At 36.4% G+C, this 24,961-nt stretch overlaps 1 protein-coding gene across 4 annotated transcripts in view; it reads left to right on the top strand.

Moving 5' to 3' along the window:
* LOC136835468 (monocarboxylate transporter 9-like) overlaps nucleotides 1-24,961 on the top strand; it is a 196,652-nt gene that overhangs the window by 100,668 nt on the left and 71,023 nt on the right. For all 4 annotated transcript variants that reach the window (XM_067099026.1, XM_067099028.1, XM_067099029.1 and 1 more), the window contains one exon: nucleotides 16,290-16,390. The gene's annotated coding sequence lies outside the window, so the exon portion shown is untranslated. The remainder of the gene's footprint in view (nucleotides 1-16,289; nucleotides 16,391-24,961) is intronic.

The raw sequence follows: 24,961 nt of genomic DNA, 5'->3' as shown, positions 1-24,961 counted from the left end.
TCTGGTAATTTCCTGTCAGCCTCTATTTTTTTCCTTTCTCCTGTGCTATAGCCTTTAACTCGCCCCTCCCCGCCTCCCCCCTCTCTCTCTCTCTCTCTCTCTCTCTCTCTCTCTCTCTCTCTCTCTCTCTATAATCTGGCTTATTCCCTCCTTTATTTAATAGAAACGTCTTCCATTCGATCTGTTTTTCCTCTAAGATCAAACAGAAGCGGAAGTTCCCCTTTAATTCTCATGGAATTTTTCTTTGAGGAAATTTTTTTCATTTTCTGCTCGGTAGGTGTAATTGAAGACGTACCCTCTGGTAACACAATGGTTCACTTTCTTAATAAGGTGCGTCTGTAGAGTCGTTCTTGTTATATGAAAAAGAGAGTGAATTCCAGATGTTTCTTCCAGCCTGTTCTATAGGACTTCCGGGTTAATACCGTAGACTCAGGTGGAAAAAGGGTTCTTTGCTGTCCTTGAAGTCATTGTAATCTTGCCTTTACTTTGATTTTGTGAGAAACTGTAATGTTTTAGGTTTTATTTTTTGATTCGTGTGAGTCCGTATTAGTATTTTTTTTTTTTGTAATATATGGATAGAAAGGCAAACTGAATTACATAAATAGTGCAAATTCTATCAAAATTTAGGTAATGATACAGCTGTATCTTATAGTATCGCCATTATTGTCACACATGATCCCTGTAACAGTACTGTGTACCTTCGCCCAGTCAGCAACTGTATAAATTATAGCGTTAATTGTCACAGCGGCAACAACAAAACAATCGGTGATACAGATTAAAACACCTTGTTCGAGAAAGTGTCATAAGATTACATACTGACACAGGCAACCATAAAGATCAATTGTTACTGATGTTGACAGAAAAAACTGAAATTTTTGTCCCAGTGTTGGCTACATTATAGAGGGTAACCGTGCCTTTTTTCGTATGTATATATATTGTTACGTGTGTGGGTCTTGGCTGATCATGTATTATTCAATTTACGTAATTTTTACGGCCCTGCAGACCAAGAATACACGTAATCTGCCACTTGAAGCCAAAAGTTAATCTCAAAGACGTCGTTAATTAGCCAAAGGTCGCCAGTTAAGGGTAATTAACCTTAACAAGAATATTTGAGATGAATTTTAGATTTCGAACGCAACGGTTCTTCCCAACATCGAACGCGAGGCATACAAAAGCATCGAGACTTAAAACTGTTGCTTGCCCTAACCTAGGTATTTTACTGGAATAACGGGGTTGAAGCTAACAATATGCTACTTTGGCTTAATCTAGACTTCGTAAACACATATACCATAAGTGGTGGCTGAAGGAAGAAAACAAAGGAAATGCGAAATACAGAAAAAAAGATAAAAGAATGGGCGAAGTTTTGAACAAAAAACCGACTTTACCTTAGGACGAACGCTGTGCGCACCAACGACCGACGAGGAGTCCTTGCAATTGCGTCTTCACTTCACTAATAGAATAATAGACAAAGAAAGGGGGAAGAGGTCCAACCGGAAGTGTTGTCTCTTCGACAGCTTGGTTCTCTCTGAAGTTCCCTGACCGGCCTGGGTCAAACAGTCATCCCAGCGTCCGCGTTCTGTTTCAAAACATTCGCCAAGAGACAGGTAGAAAGGAAAAAGGACCTTAGGACCACCTATTTTTAAGGCTGATATGGGAATTTTCCTATAAGGGAAAAAAGGGCTAAATGCTACCTCCTTTTCAACGGACGTTAAAGTTTGAACTGCAGACGCTCCTACTCTAGACAACGTCTTTCCCGGGTCTCAGTCAGGCTGATATTACTTACAATCAAAGTTACGAGGGCGAACAGCAGTAATATTTGTAAATATATATATATATATATATAATATATATATATATATATATATATATATATATATATATATATATATATATATATATATATGTATATATTGTTTTTCTAAGGCTTCCTGGCTAACACACTGCTTAATTGTGAGAAAACAATGACTCATCTACTTAAATAAGTTTGAGGTTTCTGGGATCTTCTGGCTAGCATAGAGCTTGATTATGAGAAAGCCATCACTTCTATTCATGTATGTGTTTTTATTGGGCCAGGAAGCCAACATACTGCTTGATTATGAGAAAACGCTAGCGGAAAATATTGGCACTTTGTGGTCTCTCAGACAGATAAGTGTTCTTTGTATGACCATAAGATCGTCATAACGCTTAACCACGAGTCAATGAGAACGTTGTTTTGCGCCCCTACGCTTCTCAGCAGCAACATCCCCACGAACGAAATATGTGGGAGTCTTGGCAGCTGTGTATATTCATACAACGTTACCAGTGTTACATTGTAATTGCTGCTTTGAAAGGTACTGTCAGAAATTGCCAGTTACGAATCGTAAGTACAGCCAAGGACAAGAGAAACTCTGGGTATCTTCATCTCTGTGGGGTGATGATTAGTTGGTCAGAGCTCTCCAATTGTATCAGTTATGAGTACTTATCTCTCATGCCTGTAGTACTACTCTCTCTCTCTCTCTCTCTCTCTCTCTCTCTCTCTCTCTCTCTCTCTCTCTCTCTGAGGTGTGATCTCTTACAGTTGATTAACAACGATGCACGCAATCACTGCGTCTGTCAACATAGACCTACTGAATTTTGGAGAAAGCGCGCCTGCACCGTTCCTTTCCCCAACCGAGTTCCGGGATTCGAACACGGGTTCCTCGGTTGAGATCCGACAAAGAGGCCATTTATGCATCTCTAGAACCAGAGAGAGAGAGAGAGTCAAGGTAAAGATAGTACTAGAGTTCGAATGAATCGATCAGATGATGAAACATTCTCAAACTCGCTGGTTGGGTGAAGTCTCAAGCCCGAACTCTGTAACACGGGAGGACAGGAACTAAATAGCACGAAGATCATGCTATACCGATTTGCGGTTTCGCGACTTTATGACCGTAAGCGCGAAACTGGCGTGAAACGGCACGTGAGATCGGCCTTGTGAGATAATTACTCCTCCTCGCCCCCTGTCCCTTTACCCCTCTTCCTATGCAGGAGATTACCCTTCCATTTATCTCGAGATCTCTCTCTCTCTCTATCTCTCTCTCTCTCTCTCTCTCTGAAGTGACGAGAAAAAAATATATTCAGTAATTAGTCCTGCGTCAAAATATGCACCAAAATGCGGTAATTAAGAGCGAGAAGGCCTCGATGAGGTAATCCTCACCATGCCGGGGTGAAACTAATTGAGATACATTCAGATTCTCTCTCTCTCTCTCTCTCTCTCTCTCTCTCGTCTTGCGGAGATCCAACCGAGGAAGGAGACCGCACGTCTTTCTGTCATTTACTCCGACCGTGCTCTCTCTCTCTCTCTCTCTCTCTCTCTCTCTCTCTCTCTCTCTCTCTCTCTCTCTAAGTCAAGCACCTGTCCTTGAAAGATTTGTATTTCAGTCAGTAGAGATACTGAATCATAACTCGCCACATGCAGCTTGTTGTTCATAGTCCCATAAAACTATTTATACTGGCGCAGAAACTGAAATAGTTTCCGTACGAAAAGTTTTGATTAAACATTCTCGCCAGGAGTATCAGAATTTGCAGGCCTTACCTCTGGACAAATTAGAATAATGCTGGCAAAGAGCCTCAGTGCAACTGCTGCACTTACGTTCGGGCGGAGAGCGAAATGTATATTGCAGCACGGCAAGCTAAATGGGTGGTAGCTGCTTGCAAGGTTTTTCTTTTCGGTTGTGTTGTAGTCACGAGCAAAGAGGTCCTCGAAATATGTATTTATACAGAAACTATTTACCTTAATTATACTTACTGTACTGCACTACTGATGCGGTCTGTTATTATTATTATTATTATTGTTGTTATTATTATTATTATTATTATTATTATTATTATTATTATTATTATTATTATCTATACTGATTTATCTTTAAATATATGTACATATACATAGCTGTGGATTTGCGTCTCCATTTTAAGACTCGTGCTACTATGAGTATTATTATTATTATTATTATTATTATTATTATTATTATTATTATTATTATTATTATTATTATTATTAACAGCAGTGGTAGTGAAGCTGTTTATTTTGATAATGTTCATTACTTTCGTTGTTTTTTAATATGTCACCTAGACTCAGATTGATTTCAACAACAGTCCTTGCAATTCTTCAATTAAAAAAATGATGACGGAAATGTCTGCCTTTTTAAGAAAGCACATGAAAGATAGCGCAGAATTTTAATTTGATATCCTGCACTTTTTGAAGGTTCTGTTTGTTATATCTGAACCAGTGTCTATAAGCAAATGTTCTGGCGCCTGTTTGATCTTATGTAAACCGTGTATGATTGATCTGACGGAAGTAAACTGTCTGTAATCCCATGCTCATGTAGAAGTGGCAACTATTCGACGGTTGAAAGCTGAAAAAGTGAAATGGTTTACTGTCTAATTGCTTATTGATTTCTATTTATAATCATTTCCAACTGAAGTGCATACCGGGAGAACTCTTCCTCTTCAGAGTGAAGACTTTCACTCACACACACTATACATTATATACATATACATATATATATATATATGTATATAAATATATATATATATATATATATATATATATATATATATATATATATATATATATATATATATATATATATATATATATATATATATATATTCCACCTAGGAAAAAGACCACCGTTATATGTTTTTAGTTCTGACTACTAGTTTTTGATAAAGACAGTCAATATGTGTTAAGCATTAAAGCCTTTCTTGGGTGCAGACATTGTCAAATCTTTTCTTTCCTTAATAAACGCCCCAAGAAAAGGTCCGTTGGCGGACGAAAATGTTGAGCGCTTTTTAACATTTTATATTTCTCATTTTCCCTATGTGGAATACAACTGAGTGATATATCTTCGTTTCTAAGAAGATTGCTAATATATATATATATATACATATATATAGTATATATATATTTATGTATGTATGTATATGTATTTGTATATATATACCATATTATTATATACAGTATATATATGTATATATATATATATATATATATATATATATATATATATATATATATATATATATATATATATAGAAAATGTGTACTTGGATGTGATTGTGAGTACACACACACACACATATATTTTGTGTATACATACATAATAACGCACGAACGTTTTGCGAGATTATTGTTCCATTACTTAGGGTACATAAAGGCTTAATATTGCGACGTCTTTGGTTGTCAGTGCGCTTGTTAAGATAAAGACACCCGTGATCTCGTATTTCGATATTCATTTTCCTCTTCCATTATGGTATTCTGTTCATATATATATATATATATATATATATATATATATATATATATATATATATATATATATATTTGCCTGTATTATATGTATATATATATTTATATGTATATGCATACACGCACACACACATATATATATACGTGTGTTTGTGTGTGTATAAGGCAATTAATTTTGGTGAGGATTAATCGAAACGCTATACAAGAAGAGGACGAAGCTTGAGCTTAGGTTTAAGGTTGCATAAGAATATTAAACAAATACTGAGAAATAGGAATATAGTAAAGTTGTAAAGTTAGAGCTATTGTGATTAACATATGATATTTGGTGCTTTACAGTGACAATTATTACACAAGAAAGTACGGAGCCACCGAGTTTAGTAAGGTGGAACAGTAGGTAAATATGACAGCATAAGAAAACAAGTAAAAAATGCGCCGAAGTTTCTTCGGGGCAGTCGAGTTTTCTGCACAGCGTATAATGCCGTATGAGCCGCGGCCCATGGAACTTTCAGTCTCGGCCCGATGGTGGCCTGTCCTATCTCGTTGCCAGACGCACGATCATGGCTAATTTTAACCTTAAATTAAATCAAAACTACTAAGGCTAGAGGGCTGCAATTTGGTATATTTGATGATTGGAGAATGGATGATCAACACACCAATTTGCAGCCCTCTAGCCTCAGAAAAAGTGCGGACGGACAGAAAAAGCCATCTCAATAGTTTTCTTGTACAGAAAACTAAAACTAGTCAGCCTCAACAACAGAGAAGAAATGTGGAGAATATGAATGTAAAAGATAGAGGGAGAGAATCATTAAACTTGGCTAAAATGAAAATTAAGTTTAAAAATATTAGAAGCCTTAAGTACCCATTAACAGTGGAGAGCAATAAACAGCTAACTTATAAGTGAAATGCACTAGGACTTTTTTTATAGATATTACAAGAAGGTTGCGAATATTTTCCAGTGGTAAGTAGCTTCATTTCCAATAATAGTAACAAACGGTTATTGTATTTTATCATGGAGCAAATGCAGTGTGAGCCAGTGTTTTGAAAGATCCACACGTGTAACGGAGTTGAGTAGATTATAATGATAAACAAAAGGCAGTTAGTGTTTGTGCACGCGTCCCTCTCGCCCTTTCAGATCCAACCCAGGCTAACAACACAAGAGACAATATCCAGGGGATTTGTCTCTGGCCAGGTGCGTCGAAAGAGGTTTTTGAGAAAGGGAGCTCATCTAACTGCCTGGAGGGCTTATGGAATTTAACGTGGAATGGAATCATTCGAGTGTGTATATATATATATACGTATGTGTGTATATGTATATATATATATATATATATATATATATATATATATATATATGTGTGTGTGTGTGTGTGTGTGTGTGTGTGTGTGTGTGTGTGTGTATATTAACCTTAACTACCACCAAGTGCAAGTAATCCACTGATTATTTAAAGAGAGGCTCCGTGTATATCAGATGACTGCAATTAAAATTGCGCCTCAGTCAGGAATCCAATCTGGTTTCCCTTTCTGATAAGTCAAGTGTTCTATCGACCAGGCCTCGACGATATATATATATATATATATATATATATATATATATATATATATATATATATATATATATATATACACACACATAGGTATTTACTTGTGTGTTTACGTATTTGTGTTATGTATCAACTGTAGTTACCTATGTGTCCTAATATTTCTGGTTACTTTTGAAATCCGAAAGGAAATGAATGGAGAAGTTTTCGATTCCGTCTGGGATTTGAATCCACTGTCTTTATAAAGCTCAGTCCATTACAAAATCCATTCACTTATGAAAGTACAAAACTGTAAATTCTGTCAGTGCAGGCAGACAGGCGTTCCCCTTCGTAACTCTAAATTGTGTTTAAAACGATGGATCATTCTGTTAAATTATGAATCTTTTTGAGAGACTGGTGTTACGTAAATGGTTATAGTATATATATTATGTATGTACAGAATTACTGTGCCGTGGGAATCCTCGTATTTCTACTACATCATTTTGTGTTCGTATACAGTAACCCGTTGGAAGTGATCTGGCACTGAAACAATTTCTGGGAACTGTCAAAGTTCATTTTGATTACAAACTTTTTCCTTCCGGACAATTATTAATCATTTAAGAAGAATGTATCCGGCTTCATTGGTATGTACTCTCTCTCTCTCTCTCTCTCTCGATGTCGGTCTGAAAATATTGTGATTTCGGTGAATGTAAAACGAAATAGCCGAAAACTATTGAAGGTTTTTATAGCTGTATTTAGATTACTCAGGTCATAAAAAATTCTCACCATACTGTAAGTTATTCAGTTTTAAAACCCAAAATACTGGAAGGTCTAATTTTTTTTTTTAGCAGCAAATGAATGACTTGTATTTATCATGAAACAGTTCCCTCTTAGAACATGATGTAGTAGATGTGAATAGACATAATCTTAGTACGGGGAGACGCTAATGTTATTTTAAAACAAAATTTATTTATCATACAAAATTACCGTTTTTAATTTTCCTTATGAAGCGTCAGGAAGAGCTACAACCCTCGTGATAAACGCGAGCAATAAGGGAATTCCACTTGAGAGAAGTGCTTTCTAAATTCTCTTTATGGCATCCTTCCTAGGATGCGGGCGAGAGAGAGAGAGAGAGAGAGAGAGAGAGAGAGAGAGAGTCTTTCTCGCCCAGGAGGGAAAGTTGCAGGTAGTCCCATCAAGGGTTGAACCCGTGGAGGTGTTTTCGTCATGGCTTGAACTTTGACCTCTTACAGGATAACGGGTGCCATGGGTCTAGGTTAACCTGGAAGGAATATGCCACGACCTAGATTTTCGGGAAAGTTTAATTTTGGGTTCCCCATAATCAACCGAACTCATTTGTTCAGTAACCCAGCTTTATGTTGCCAAGTGTTTTCAAGCAGTGTGTAATTAGTCAGTCATTGAATTTTTGATAAACTTATAATTTAAAAGAATATGTTTGTTTCAGAAACTAGGAAGAAGAATCATGTATTTTGCATGTACATTAGTAAACACATAAAATTCCATTATAAACTACGTTTTTGCAACAATACAAAATCCACCGTTGACTAAGGCTTTCAACGATACTGCACTGACTCCTGAGAAGTCTGCAAAATCTTATATTTAAAAACTGCCTATGTAAGACCATGTTATGTAAGAAAAGATGATTAAGCTCAAGAATTCAGGTATCAGAGTTATAGCCGATAATACTGTATAAAAAAAGAATATCCGCCATATGCAAATTAGTCGTAGCTCGCAGGTAAACATGAAAAGGGAGAAGATATTTGATATATCCTTGACTCAAATAAAAAAACGGGCCCTTTGCATCAGCATCATTGAAGCTGTAAAATACGGTTACCAAGGCAACGGCTGACGAGAAATCTAGAGATGTAAAATATATACAAAATGAAAGTTCGTAAAAAAAAAAAATGAACCCGATTCCTCGTCCCGTTTGACTTCAGAGATGTGAATCAAATAAAGTAGTGATGTCGGCACTTTTTCTCAGTTTTTTTTTTTTATCTTCCTTTTAAGGCTCAGAGGCGGGCCACAAAATAGCTGTAACCATCCGAAAGTGGGAGGAATGGAAATGCGATGCTGAAGGCTGGGAATAGAGACTTCAATAAATGGAAACGATATTTACATGAGTGTGAGCTTGGAATTTCACGTACTGGGGTATTTGACGAGAGAAAAATCATCGTTGCTTAATAGGTTAGATTACCTAATATTACTAGAAATTGATAGAGGCTCTCTCTCTCTCAAGTATTGTAATAATGACCAAGTGGAAATATTCTCTCTCTCTCTCTCTCTCTCTCTCTCTCTCTCTCTCTCTCTCTCTCTCTCTCTCTCTCTCTCTCTCTCTGGTATCCTAATAATGAGTTAGTGGAAATTCTCTCTCTCTCAAGTATTCTAATTATGACTAAGTGGAAATTCTCTCTCTCTCATATTCTAATAATGAGTTAGTGGAAATTCTCTCTCTCTCTTTCTTTCTTTCTCTCTCTCTCTCAAGTATTCTAGTAATGAGTTAGTGAAAATTCTCTCTCTCAAGTATTGTAATAATGACCAAGTGAAAATTCTCTCTCTCTCTCAAATATTCTAATAATGATTTAGTGGAAATGGTTCACGTTTGCCGCCGAAAAAGGAAGTAGAAGTTGCAAGTCAGTTCGGAAATTAGTGGGCAAAATAGGCTACTCGAAAACATCCTGAACAAGAGGGAGAGAGAGTTCATTAAACGTTCTGTACATTACCTAAAGTAACACGCTTGAGTCCAAACAATCTGTTACAAGGAAACGTGACAGTGAGATGTGGAGGTAATCCTCTTAACGGTTTCATGACAGTCTTGTAGGGAATCTACACCTGGTTATATTATATATATATATATATATATATATATATATATATATATATATATATATATATATATATATATATATATATATATATATATTATATATTATATATATATATACTGTATGTATATACGTATTTATGAATATTATATATATATATGTGTGTGTGTTTGTGTATGTATATATGAATGTGTATATAACCGAGTGTGGATTCCCTACAATACTGTCAGTACGATAGAGGGTTACCTTACACATGCACACACTTACACACACATATATATCTCTTCTACAATGACACTACAGAAGCACCAAGGACTGATATATACATACACATGTATACGTATATGTATACTGTATATATATGTGTTTGTGTATGTATGTATGTATGTATATATCAGTCCTTGGTGCTTCTGTGGTGTCATTGTAGAAGAAATGGAAACACCCCAGGATTTTTTTTATGCCCATTTAGGAGAAAATACGTACTGTATGTAAAATTTTCTTTATCGTAAGAATGATTTCATGAGCTACACTTATGTAAATCAACGAGCAGTATAGAAATAAATAAAAAGATAAAAATTAAGCAACGATCTCCCTGGGAAAAGGTATGACAGACCCGCATTGCCGTAACTCCTATTCAATTTGCATAAGCAGCTCAGGGACGATCGCCTACCTTTTCCCGCCGTCGATACTCTCCGTAACACGATTGTACTGTGATGCTGGGGGAGACGCGTGTTAGACAGAGCCCTAGAAACCTCTTTTCTCATGGTATTCTTGAGTGCTTTTTATATGCACTTTGAAAGTTATCGAGGTATTTGTTTTTAAGTGTATCTGTTTATCTATTTGTCGATCTATCTATCCGTCTATTTATCGGTCGATCTGTCTGTCTGTCTCTTTTATCCATCGATCTTTTTATCTGTATGTCCTTATATCTATCCATCTGTTTCCCTATATATCGACCTTTCTGTCCGCTATCTCTCGATCGATGTATTTATCTATTTATCTGTCTGTCGATATATCTGTCTATGTCTATCTATTTATCTTCCTATCTATATATCTATTTATATATCTATCTGTCGATCTATCAGCCTTTTTATCTAGCTATCGATCACTCTGTCCGTCTATTTATCTATGTCGATCTACCTATCCATCTATTTATCTGTCTGACGATCTATTTATCCATCTTTTCATCTATTTATCGTCTGTCTATCCATATCTATCTATCTATCTGTCTATCTATTTATTTATATATCTATCGATCTGAAGTATTTACATTGAATTTATGATAATCGTTTACAAAATTAGTGTTAGTAAGAAAATTTACTTCACTATCAATAGTCATTTGTCTCCGTTTTTTTTTTTATCTATGGCCCTATTAAAATTGATAAACCAGTAACTGCATGACTACCATGAAGACATTTTAGACCTGTTGAAGTTCTGATAAACTCAGCTCCTATTAGCACGGTTGATGAACATATTCTGGGAGTTATAACACCGTTACTGTCATGACTACTGTTATCGTTATTAGTATAACTGAATCATGCCTAGGTTTGATAATGTCCATTGGATCTGCAGTACAGGTTTGGCGTAATAAGTAGCTAATTTTTTGTATCCATGTTTAGCCAGAAATAAGGTTATAAGTAAACTGTTTGGCAGGTAGAAGTCTCTTGACGTAGGTGCACCAATGTGACCTGAAAGTTTATTAAAAAAAATAAGAAGAAGAAAGCAATATATTCTGTGGTGTTTGCTGGATCGCGGTTTATTCATTTACTTATTTATTTATTTTTATTGCCAGGGAGGGGCGTTGGCGCTGACTACAGTGACATAAGCATATTTATTGAACTTCTGTTCTGTCTCGTTTAATATTTTGGAATCTCTTCAATTTTGTTACAGTTATTCAAGGTCAAAGTTCAGAGAGGAAGAGCAGCTACATGAACTCTGTTAACCTCACTCCCACTCTGAGAGGAAGTGAACCAAATTTAAGCTGAATTTGACCGTTTTCATTACAAAATAATAATTACAGTGAAACTGTTAATCACATACAGGTACTCTAGAGCTTGAAATTCATTGACAGATCCAATCAGTGACTTTTTCTGAATTGGACACGCTTCTAATTATCAACAGACTGGTGAGTCTTTGGTTGGGGTCTGTGCTGCAGTCGCTTTTTAAAAAAAAGTCTAGTGCCACAGTAGAGGCAGTTAAAAAAAGTGATATTCTCCATATACTGGCCTACCTGTCTGGTGCCACAATAGTGGGAGTTCTTCTGTTTTTCGTTAGATTTAAATTTTTTTTTTTTTTATATTAGCATTTGGATCTAAAATGACTGCGCTGCAACGTGCAACAGAGTGAAAATCCGAATGCAGCTGCTGCGGTGGCGAGATCAAACACGTAATATTACCTAATGGGTTTGCGACGTGACGAGCTCTGATTACTTTTAAATCCCCCGGGATCCAGTCCATTTCAACAAGGCTTACGTTTGCTCAGTTACGAGATCGTGTACGCTGGAATTACTGGCAGCCTTAGACACAGACGTTAGACTACACAGACTGGTAGGGAGCATATTTTTTGTTGCACCGTATATTGAGACAATGTTTGTGAGCAAGATTGGAGCAAGCCTCAGTTAGCTAATTTCATTACAGTTGTCACACACAAATATTTACATATATATATATATATATATATATATATATATATATATATATATATATATATGTATGTATGTATGTATGTATGTATGTATGTATGTATGTATATATATACATATATATACACATATATATATATATATATATATATATATATATATATATATATATATATATATAATATGTATGTGTGTGTGTAAAACTTCACAGTTATGTATGGTATTATGTTATTACTGACATCATTCGTTATCGTGACAATGTTCAGACTTTAACATGCAATAGCTTCGACTATTTGGAAGGTAAGGCGACGTAATTGGAAAAGTATTAAGAGCACGTTCCAGAAGGAAATATATGACTTTCCCTTCCCCTCTTCAAACAAACACGCCCACACACACACATCCACACACGAGGGAAATTAAATAAGAAAAACACGTGAATCCAGCAAAAAGTAATAATGAAAAACTAATTAAAAATATTTTTCAATACATGTTTGCGCGCGTATCTGATTTTACTGCACGTACGTCTAAAGATTTGTTAATTATTATTATTATTGTTGTTATTATTATGCTAAAGGGTAAAAGTAACCAAATCTAATGGAACCCTATGTGATTTTCCTCTATAATATCAGTAAACAACTGCAGAATTCCTGCTGTTTTTACCAGATGTGCAGAATAGATTCTTATTGATCGTAGTTTTTAGGTAGCTGCTGAGGCAGTTATATCAAGTAATCTATTCTCTGTCATGGGCCATTCATGTTAGGAAAGACTGCATGCATAATTTGCATTATATATTTAAATTTGAAATGACGACCTCCAATATTCTGAGTTTTCTTGTAAGAAAACCTAATTCGGAGGTTTAAAAAGGGATGTGTGGCGTGTCGGAGACTTAATTAGGTTCAGCCTTTTCCAGAATGCAATCGCAAAAAACTGACGTCCATGTGACGTCCTTGCATTCTTGGAATTTGATTTTCAAAGAAGTAAATATTACAGACTTTCCAAGAATCTTTCTTAATCTGTAGAAGGAAAAGGTGTGACTCTTCTCTGAAGGGCATTTAGTAGCCAGTGTAACTAAGATTTCTCCGGCATTTTCCTTAGGAAAATTTTCGTTTTCAGGTGTTTGTTGGAACTTTATCAAGGCCATTAGCAAAGGGATTTTAATCGTGTCAGTCAGTAACATTCTGCACAGTATTATCTTCAAAGAAAGTTTAATTCTCACTTCCAATTATTGTGCAAGAACAGTCCGTTAAAGCAGCACCACGTTTTACATTCTAACTCAGAACACCGATTCATAATTTCACTTACGCTAACCATTTTACCACAGTAATCGCCACATCACTTACCATTTAATTCTTTTTGTTTGTGTGTGTGTTTGTTTGTGCGTGCGTGCGCGCGCAGAGAACGTTTGTCTGTGAATTTCCTGTATCTTGGTGATATTGTAGCTCAAGGTCGTTGAACCGCGGAAGGATGTGGTAGTCGGATATTTTTCTTTCATTTTGTACCTTACATCAAGCATGAAGAATTGTCAGCAGCCGGAAAGGAATTTCTTCATCTGGCGAACAGAACATGAAAATATTTCATTTTATTGAATGTTTACTTAAGAGAGTATTGTTCATTTTTGACCTGCTATATGTTTATTGTGATACGTGGCTATTATGTCAAGTTATTAAATCTTTGTTGCTCTGCTAAGAAGATTTTTTAAGAAGATTCTTTCATTGCTTGCGAAAATGAAAGTTTAAGTTATGACCATAGGATCAAGATAAAAAGGAACTGTGCTTGTTTTTTAATAAAACGGAACTGTTCTTGTTTCTTGATAAAAAGGAACTGTGCTTGTGTCTTAATCAATCTTCGTTTTATTGCCATCGCGTTGATATATCATTCTTTCACAGTTATTTCCAGATTCGTGTCAAAATGAAAAAAACACCTCCTACCTCATAATCTTCAGTAAACACGTTCCTGTCTAATCCTGATATTTTAACTTGTCTCCACAACGGCCCTAGATAGTTCCTGAGCGATTGAATATGCAGCAGAGAAGTTTTCCTTAAATAATAGCTTATTGTATGCAGATTACAAACGCCTGTGTTGCATGATACCATCTCTGCGGAACAGATTTCACTATACTGTTAGTTTTCAAGGAGCTGAATGATGAAGAAGTCCGAAATGCCGAGTCGAAGATCTGTCAACTGTTAGAAATTATAAAATCCAGTAATAATAAATATGCCGATTGATCTACAGGCTATTTAGAAATCTAGCAAAGATTCCACTGACCTTCGTTGATATTCACACCACTTCCGTTCTAGAACTGTGATGGACGGTGAAAAACGTGGAGAGGTTACTGTCCGGCACGTGCAAGAAAAGGGAATGAAATCTGGTAATTTTTCATATGATAAACTGTTGAAAACTGGGGATTTCTTGAGGGCTTGAATTATATCTAGGGTAAGAACTATATCCCTAAAATATACCATTAATATATGCAGGTTCTCAGTGGACCAAGCCCTATAGTAAGAAACGTGAAGAGATTGACTGAAGGCAAATATACGTTGGAATGGTTACGAAGAATGTAGATGCTATTAGGGTACTTTAGAAAGGTGTGAAGGAATTCTAATAAATCACTTACTAATGCATGTTGGATATGAATATATGAAAGAGGAAAAAAAGCTGTAATTGTGAATACAAATGTGGTATAAGTCTTGAGTGAAAATTAGAGCTTAAGATAAGTGTCAACGCTGATACCTTTGCAAACATCAGGATGTTAGAAGTGAGACGTCATAAATTGGATAGCAGTAATGTTAAGGATGTTACCAGTGTAAAGCGTCATCTTAGAATATCTCTGTGCGGAATCAAAGATACTTTGTCATCAAAAACAAAAGTCAGCTTAGACAAAGGATGAGATGATACTTCGATGTAACTTTTATTAAAAAAAAAAAAAAAAAAAAAAAAAAAAAAAACTCGTTTTAAAAGGAGTGACGGATTATTGACCCCCCAAAATAGGTTACTTGCTTAAGCCGCTAAATCCCTTTATCTCATATTGTTTATAAACGTCAAGTCCGCAAATATAAATAAACCAGTACTTTTAGCACCAAATCTGCCTGCGGCTTCAGCGTGACAGATGGATCTGCACGAATTAACTAGCCAGTGCCCGTGACGTCACTGGAGCGGATTAGTGGTACAGCAACAGCAGCTCAGCAGCTTTATATATTTAACGCTGCACATGACGGAGGCATTTCATGTTGATTGCAATTATGTTTTCAGTTACCCCGCATGTTTGTAGTCATGCAGATGGTCCATGCACCATGCTGTTCTGTAAGTCTACTGACGTGCGTCAAAGTCTTGAATTTGCTGGCAACAGCCGACCAGCTGAATCTCTTTATATATTAGCTTTTTCAAAACTTAGCCCCTAGCCGCAACCCCTTTCATTCCTTTAACTGTACCTCCTTTCATATTCTCTTTCTTCCATTTTACTTTCCACCCTCTCTTAACAATAATTGATTCATAGTGCAACTGCTAGGTTTTCCTCCTGTTACACCTTCCAAACCTTTTTACTGTCAATTTCCATGCACCATGCTGTTCTGTAAGTCTACTGACGTGCGTCAAAGTCTTGAATTTGCTGGTAACAGCCGACCAGCTGAATCTCTTTATATATTAGCTTTTTCAAAACTTAACCCCTAGCCGCAACCTCTTTCATTCCTTTAACTGTACCTCCTTTCATATTCCTTTCTTCCAATGTACTTTCCACCCTCTTAACAATTGATTCATAATGCAACTGCGAGGTTTTCCTCCTGTTACACTTTTCAAACCTTTTTACTGTCAATTTCCTTTTCAGCGATGAATGACCTCATAGGTCCCGGCTCTTGGCCTTTGGCCTAAAATCTATATTCCATTCTTTTCAAACCTTACGTATATAATATTATGTTTTTGTGTTTTAATGCCTTGTAGTTAGGATCACTTAATTTTGACTGTCGTTGAAATTTTGTCTTATACTAGAAAATGGTCAAATATAGATTATTTATATTTGTTTACAGTGCTGTGTGGCTCCTGACCTAACTGGAGGAATAAAAGGTTGCGTAAGGTCGTTGTCGTCTACTTGATTTCCAGCAGTGGTTCCAAGAGCAGAGAGCAACAGGTCAGTAAAATTATCTCAGTTTGTTTTTTTTTCATTTTTTATTGAAGTTTACCGTAGTGTTTTTAGATCCGTTCAAAATGCACTGCATTCGTTTTGAGATTCAGTAGGAATCAACTGAATTGTCAAATACCTTGCTTGCTGAAGCTCTAGAATATCCTTTCACCTATTTTTAGGAATTTTTTCATGAGTGTGACCTTTAGGACTCGGATGAGTTTAACAAATGCCTGTTTTTTAGTTTTCTGTAAAAGAAAACTATTGTGACGGCTTTGTCTGTCCGTCTGCACTTTTTCTGTCCGCTCTCAGATCTTAAAAACTACTGAGGCTAGAGGGCTGCAAATTGGTATGCTGATCATCCACCCTCCATTCTATCAAACAACAAATTGCAGCCCTCTAGCCTTAGTAGTTTTTATTTTATTTAAAGTTAAAGTTACCCATAATCGTGCGTCTGGCAACGCTGTAGGGCCACCACCTGGCCGTGGCTGAAAGCTTCATGGACCACGGCTCATACAGCATTATACACTGTACAGAAAACTCGACTGCGGCGATGAAACTTAGGCGCATTTTGTACTTGTTTTCTGTGTAATCCTTAGCATGGTGTTCTTAGTTCCCAGTTTTCACTGGAAATTTGCTTGAACTCGGCATTAACTTAAAAGAGAGAGAGAACTTAATTATCTTTGTCGTTTTCCCTTCCTTCCTTTTTAGTAGGCCAGATTTTGCGAAATCATTTGTTAACACTTTGATTTGAATAAACAGTTTAGTTTAAGTTCATGGCGGTCTAATGTTTTTTTTAATATATACCAGTTTATTTATCCTCTATTTAGTAAATGCGATTGCCTTTGACTACACTTCGTGAGTCAGCTCTGTTAATATAGAAATAATATTTTCTTTCATCTGTCTGTCATAGCTTACTTCTCTCTCCTCTGTACATAATCGTGCTTGATTTGTCGTTAAAGCCGTGCCTCTTGCAGTACTAATCGGATTTCCCTCTCAGTGTGCCAACTCTTGGGTGTTTTAATTCTCTCTCTCTCTCTCTCTCTCTCTCTCTCTCTCTGTGTATGTGTGTGTGTATGCGTGTGTCAAAGATAGTCATGATATCACGTAAAAAAAAATTCTGCTGAAGAAATGACTGTATATTATCTTGGCTAGTTTGTCGAAATTCGAAATTTTCATATTGCTCTATAAATGTTGTTTCGAAATCTTCATATTGCTCTTTAAATGTTGTTTCAAAATCTTCATATTACTCTTTAAATGTTGTTTCAAAATCTTCATATTCCTCTTGAAATGTTTCAAAATCTTCATATTCCCCTTGAAATGTTTCGTAAATCTTCATATTTCTCTTTAAATATTTCAAAATCTTCATATTGCTCATTAAATGCTGTTTCGTTATTAATTGGAATTCAGAGCACTAAGCACTGTGCACCGAATTTGAAATTCCTATCATGCAAAAGACGCCATTAAATGTTTAAGTCACACGACTTCTCAGGAAGTGATACGATATTCTGAAGACAGGAATTGTTGAGCCCCAAGAGTATTATATTTATAAAGATTTTATGACTGGGATCCTTGAAGGCTCTTTAGGAGTTTCTTCTAAAGCTTGAAAAGATGTCTCTGGTGTTATAATGGGAAGCTATTGCATATTAAAAGCTTGACCTTTTGCCGGAAGCAGCGTCATATCGTCAGGAATCATTATAGTCACGTGGCCATTGAAAGAGACCTTTTACAAATTCTTTATTTTCTCTCATTATTCCCATGAATAATTAAGATTTATGGTTAGGAGCATTAACTTGAAAAGCTTTAAAACTGGATATTGGTTTGAAGGGAAAATATCCTGAATTTTAGAAACGGCCTTTTTTATGTAAGAAAAGATATAAGATTTTGTCGTTAATAATAATAATAAAACTAATAATAATAAGAACTATTATTATTATTATTATTATTATTATTATTATTATTATTATTATTATTATTATTATTATTATTATCATTCAGAACCATTTCGCAATATTAGACTATTACTTTTGCAACCATTGCGGAAGCCACAGAGTGCTCGTCATTCGCCGGAAATTCTCCATCTTCGAGATTATTTGGGAGAGCCTTAGAGAGTTTCCTACCTCATAATGTTATGAGTTTATAAAGAAAAACCGAATCCTCTATACTCGCCATCAAGAAATTGAAGTTAAAAGACCTCCCACATCCTGTTCTCTCTCTCTCTCTCTCTCTCTCTCTCTCTCTCTCTCTCTCTCCATTCTCAACCTTCATTACTCTCTCTGTCTGTTTGTCTGTCTGTGTGTCTTTTTCCCTTCCCCACCTCTCTCTCTCTCTCTCTCTCTCTCTCTCTCTTATTCCCCTCCCCATCTCTCATTCTCTCTCTCCCCCTCTTAAACCCCTCCCCACCTCCCCTCTCTCTCTCTCTCTCTCTCTCTCTCTCTCTCTCTCTCTCTCTCATTCCATTCTCAGCCTTCATTACTCTGTCTGTCTGTCTGTGTGTCTTTTTCCCTTCCCCACCCCCACCCCTCTCTCTCTCTCTCTCTCTCTCTCTCTCTCTCTCTCTCTCTCTCTGCGCAAGAGGCGTTATAAAAGAGCAACTTATCTTCTGCCAATTAAAAAGGGTTGCTCTGTGCTCCTCCAGTTCGTCTTCTCCCTGTCCTCACAAGAAGGTGGCCAAGAGAGATCCGGTCTGAGAACAAGGCTTCGCTCTCACTTACCCCAGAGTGCTTGAGATACTCTTTCTCTTTGAAGATCTCTTCAGACTCAGGTGCACAGGGAGAGAGAGAGAGAGAGAGAGAGAGAGAGAGAGAGAGAGAGAGAGAGAGACAGGGGCGAGGCTGGGGTAAGAGGGGAGAATGACGCAATACTTATTCTGTTAGGGGACTTGAAGGTAACTCATGGCTAACGGCTATATGAATCCTCGCTCCCGAGTTTCATAGTTTTACAATGTAAAGATTTTTTTTATATCAAGTTCTTTAGCAATTCTCGAAATCCGATTTTCTCGTAGCCTTTTCCCACCGAAGACGAATGCTTAAATCCCACTTTTATATCCTGAATGTCTCTAGAGGCCTTGAGATTGGCCAAGGAACGATCACTCTGTCAATTGCAGACGAATAATCCTCCTATATCTGACAGGAAGTGGAAGCTTGGGGATGAATATAATTATGCCGTTGTGAATTCTTCCTCTCTCTCTCTCTCTCTCTTTTTTTTTTTTTTTTTTTTTTTTTTTTTTGATAACGAAGATGTAAAGAAGGACGGGAATCGAAGCATAACTTTTATCCACGAAGGAAAATGGTGGTGTCGGTAGAGGTTTTCCTATTTTTAGTGTCACAGCTACCTATGAAATAAAGGAAAAGTAACGCCAAGTATACATTTCGGTACTGCTGCTTGTACGGCTGCAGCGAGCAATGGATCACGGTGCGCGCGCAAGTTATGTCCTGGTATGTCACTCTAATCTCAACACTACTACTATTCACCAACAAAGAAATAAGTGACTCAATAGTTAACAGTTTTTACGCATTGGCTCAGGATGCGTTTAAGCAAAAAAACAAAAACAAAAAAACCTTGAGAGTAATATTAAGACTGACAATACTATTTGGCAGAAAAAGTCAACTGATCACGTTTTGATGGAGAGGAAACGGTCATCTCAGTTACAGGTGATTTATCAGGGAACAAGTCCTCCGTACTGATGGATTTGCTGCTCGGGAAAGGAATATTTTGTCATTCAGTCATTCAGTGGTAAAAGTATACCTTAGTTTAACCAGACCATTGAGCTGATTAACAGCTCTCCTAGGGCTGGCCCGAAGGACTTATTTTACGTGGCTAAGAACCAGTTGGTTACCTAGCAAAGGGACCTACTGCTTATTGTGTAATCCGAACCACATATACCGAGAAATGAATTTCTATCACCAAAAACAAATTCCTCTAATTCTTCATTGGCCGGGCGGAGATTCGAACGCGGGCCCAGCGGTGTGCTAGCCGAGAACTATACCGACAACAGTGGTATCCATAACTTCATAGAGGAACGTAAGGGAGGTGAGTTGAGCTTAGAAATTCTCGCTTTGAAAAATCTGAAAGAATTAGGTAACAGAATATCAAGTAAAAAATGCGCCGAAGTTTCTCCGCCGCAATCGAGTTTTCTGTGCTGTCGCTACAGCTTATAATCAAGGCCACCGAAAATAGATCTGTCTTTTGGTGGTCTCGGTATAATGCTGTATGAGCCGCGGCCCATGAAACTTTAATCACGGCCCGGTAGTGGCCTGGCCTAAGTCGTTCCCAGAAGGATGATTATGGCTGACTTTATAACCTTAAATAAAATAAAAACTACTGAGGCTAGGGGGCAGCAATTTGCTATGTTTGATGGATGGAGGGTAGATGATCAACATACCAATTTGCAGCCCTCTAGCCTCAGTAGTTTTTAAGATCTGAGGGCGGACAGAAAAAGTGCGGACAGAATAAAGTGCGGGCAGAAAAAAGTGCGGACGGACAGACAAAGCCGGCACAATAGTTTATTTTTACAGAAAACTAAAAATGGAATATATCTCATAAGAAGTGAACTGAACGTAGATATCTTCTGCTTCACTTAAAGATGCTTCTCATATCCGGAATAACTACTTGCCTCGAGTGACGCCGAGCAGAAGAAACCATTTATGGAGAAGAAATTCTGTAGCGCACATGTATTTTGTGAGAGGACTTGTATGGTTATTACTGTACATTTTTTTATTTTTCATTCATCTCTTTGCTTTATTTCTTGATTTAGTAAGAAATTGTGAAAGTGAGTGAATTCAGTGTGCTCCATAAAGCCTTTTTGATGCATAGTACAGTCTATAATACATTATATATATGTGTGTATATATATGTATGTATGTATGTATACATATGCATATATATACATGTAAGTATATGTATATTATAATTATATATACAGTACATCACCAACCAAGTTACATTCGATTCGTTTCATAAACCTCTCTAGTTCAAAGAATGTCCAACTTATAATAGCTGTAATTTTTTGATAACGTGGTATCTAATACTATTATTTATCTCTTTTTTTTTACCTTCTTTATACTCATTATTTTGAATGGCATCCTTGCAGTAGGCGCTTTGTTGAGTCCCAGATGTCTAAAACGCGCCACTCAAGCGACGCAAAGAGATAAGAATTCAATTTGGTAAACAATGACTCGAGACTTTGAATGAGACAGTGAGCTATGAAATGAACACGAATCAGAGCTTCTAAACTCTGTTTTCTGGAGTGAATTAGACGAAGGTTTTCCGTTTTTGAATCGCTGTTTGGTGCCATGATAAAAAATGCAATGTTTTTATCGCCATCTTTAGACGCACTTTGAATAATATTTAATGACCAGGTAAATGTATAAATTACCCATTTAGTTCCGAATAATCACAATCATTTCAAATTATTACTGTTTCAAATTGCATGCAGTCTTCAACTTCATTCAGCATTCTGTCATTAACATACATTGTATTAAAATTATTTATACATCCATACACGCAGATGATTTACTAGCAATACATTGCATAAGGCTGTTCCTATGGATACGAACATATTTCAAGGTTTCTGAACTTGGTAAAGTTGCCGGTTACGTCATTTTTAGTACCATGTTGTCACATCTTCAGAGTATACTACGGAATTAGATGTCGGTGTCAGTCTTCGTCCCTTTAGGGCGTTATAAATCAAATACATATGCATACTTGCTGACTAGAATCGCTTTTGTACGTGATTCATTTATCACACATTACCACAGGTGAAAAATAAGAGACGCGGTGTAGGTCCTGACCGGTTTCGACTTTATTTCCAGCTCTTATTTTTCACCTGTGGTAATGTGTGATTTACATACATGTATATACGTACATACATACATGTGTATGTACGTATATGCATACGTGCATATATGTACATACATACATGTGTATGTATGTATATATGTATGTATGTATGCATACATACGTATATATACGCCATTTCATGGCATTGAGCGCAGAGTTTAAAGAAGATAGGCGACTTTCAAGCGGGCTCACTGGTAACGCGCAGTCCTTAAAGACGGGGTCAGTTTGGCAGCAGTAAACCCTGGAATAATTGAAGGTAACAGTGTGGCGCTTATAAATATCGTTAACGCGGTCATATTATAAGGGGTGGGGGAATAGCAGATTAAATGCGGTCTGTTGGAGAATCTAAATGGAGCAGGCTGTATTGGCAAACTAGGCCTAAAGTATAAAACGTTATCAAATTAATATTATTAGGTAATTTACTAGCACTTTCCAAATAAAGTGAAGTGTTAGCGTTTGTTTTTCCGTGTTGCTCCTTTTTTTGTTTTCGTCTATTATTTTCCGTTGTTAACTCTAATTTTTGTGCGTTTTATTTTTCTTGCTTCACTGAGTTTCGTACCCTCGATTCATGCTTAAATTTCTTTTGGGTACATTCTAACGCCGTAGCTGTTTTTGTTTCACTTTCTTTTGTATGTCTTTTAAAATAAAATAAAAAATCATCGTAGGTAAGTTACGCTTAACGTCACCAGTCGCCTTCCACAAAACTCACCTGCCAAGAACACGTATTGAATCTGCCCATCACGGAAACTCTTCCTATTGTTATGCTGACCATTAATATTCCACGCGCTGTTTCCCGGGCATACTGAGAGACTGATGAGAAAAGTTGGAGGAGGAGGAGTTCAAGCGGTAGGAGGAACGTCGATGGACGTATCCTTTGCAGATGATTGTGCTCTGTATATCAAATATATCACAGAGGATGCACTAAATGAAACAAGTAAAAAATGCGCATTCGAGTTTTTGTACAGCGTATAATGCTGTATGAAACTCTCAGCCACGGCCCATGAAACTCTCAGCCGCTGCCCATGAAACTTCCAGCCACAGCCCGATGGTGGCCTGTGTTGTTGGCACCTATAGCGGTGCCAGACGCACGATCATGGATAACTTTAACCTTAAATAAAAAAAAAACTACCGAGGCTAGAGAGCTGCAATTTGGTATGCTTCATGATTGGAGTGTGGATGGTCAACATACCAATTTGCAGCCCTCTAACCTCAGTAGTTTTTAAGATCAGATGGCGGACGGACAGGCAAAAAGCTATCTCAACAGGTTTCTTTTACATAAAACTAAAATTCAGGGAATGTGATATGGAAATAAATATGAAGTGAGCTGTGCAAGCTGAGGGAGGAAATAAGTAGATGGTTTTTGGGCTATACAATGTAACGTAATCTAAATTGGATAGAGAACTTAAAACAAGAGGGAGAAAAACTATAATTTCCAATTTAAGATATAAATACTGAAGTATAAATAATAAAAGCAATGACAAAACAGTGGAAAACTATTGGGGAAGAATTTCTGTGTAAGGATGAGTTAGAAATTGTTCAAAATTTTGGTGTACAGATTAGGCGTTAACAAAGAACGTCTGTAGAGCATAAGAGGTATTTGAGGTGTGCTCTTATGAAAGAATGGAAAACTGAAATGAACGGAACAGAAAACAAACGATGATGTAATTTAAATGGCGGAGAGAAATGATTAAAGTAAAGGATACTTAAAGAAGGAAAAAAAAAAAGTCGGTAAGAATAATAGAGCTTGGAGAAGAAATGTATATATATTTTTTATGAAAGTTTCGAGAGAGGAGATGAGTGCTCATTACCACCTTAAGAGCAGAACACTGGTGATGATAATGATCGCTCCAATGGCTGGTATTTCCCCGAAGACCTGCGTCGCAAAGTAATTACATCAGAGATATCGAGTGAGCCTAGAGAATGAATTCATCCGGATGGAAAATGGATGGGTCGGAGATGTCTGCAGTGCCTGGCACTTGTCCGAAGTAAATAAATAAATGGGGTTCAAACGTCTGCCATCGCGTTTATGAGGCAATGCCGGTGAAGAATTTATCGATTGTGCCGTCAGTGCTGTCGCTTGTCAGATTATTAATATGTGATCTCTATTTAGTTACTCGCTAATTTCTCTTATGTTCATTACTGACGAAAATTAATAAAAAAAAGAAAATTTCATTTTGGCTCAACATATTTTTAAAAATTTTTCATTGCTGTTTTTCTATGTATATATATATATATATATATATATATATATATATATATATATATATATATATATATATATATATATATATATATTATATATATTTGTTAGCCCTGATTTTCGTACAATTGAGCTCGAGCTAGAATGCGGAGTATTTTCTGGAGCATGTCCTTCATATGGATTTTCTGTTCAGAAAAAGATAAATATGTGCAATATTCAGATACTATTTAAGCTCTAAATTTATTCCGTTGAGGACACGTGTTTATTTTAGATGACTAATCGGTCAGAGCGCAGTTTGGTGGCTCCAAGAGGAAATGTCTCAAGGTCGACTAAGGCAGTCATTTTGGCTTATTTCATTATATGACTGGTTACGAGCGCGCACACACACACGCACAAATATATATATATATATATATATATATATATATATATATATATATATATATATATATATATGTGTGTGTGTGTGTGTAATATATATATATATATATATATATATATATATATATATATATATATATATATATATATACATATAT

Source organism: Macrobrachium rosenbergii, chromosome 55 (genome assembly GCF_040412425.1).
Source record: "Macrobrachium rosenbergii isolate ZJJX-2024 chromosome 55, ASM4041242v1, whole genome shotgun sequence".
In the NCBI taxonomy this organism is placed as follows: domain Eukaryota; kingdom Metazoa; phylum Arthropoda; class Malacostraca; order Decapoda; family Palaemonidae; genus Macrobrachium; species Macrobrachium rosenbergii.
Note: the sequence above shows the minus strand (reverse complement) of the source record. Positions and strands in the feature narration are given on the sequence as shown.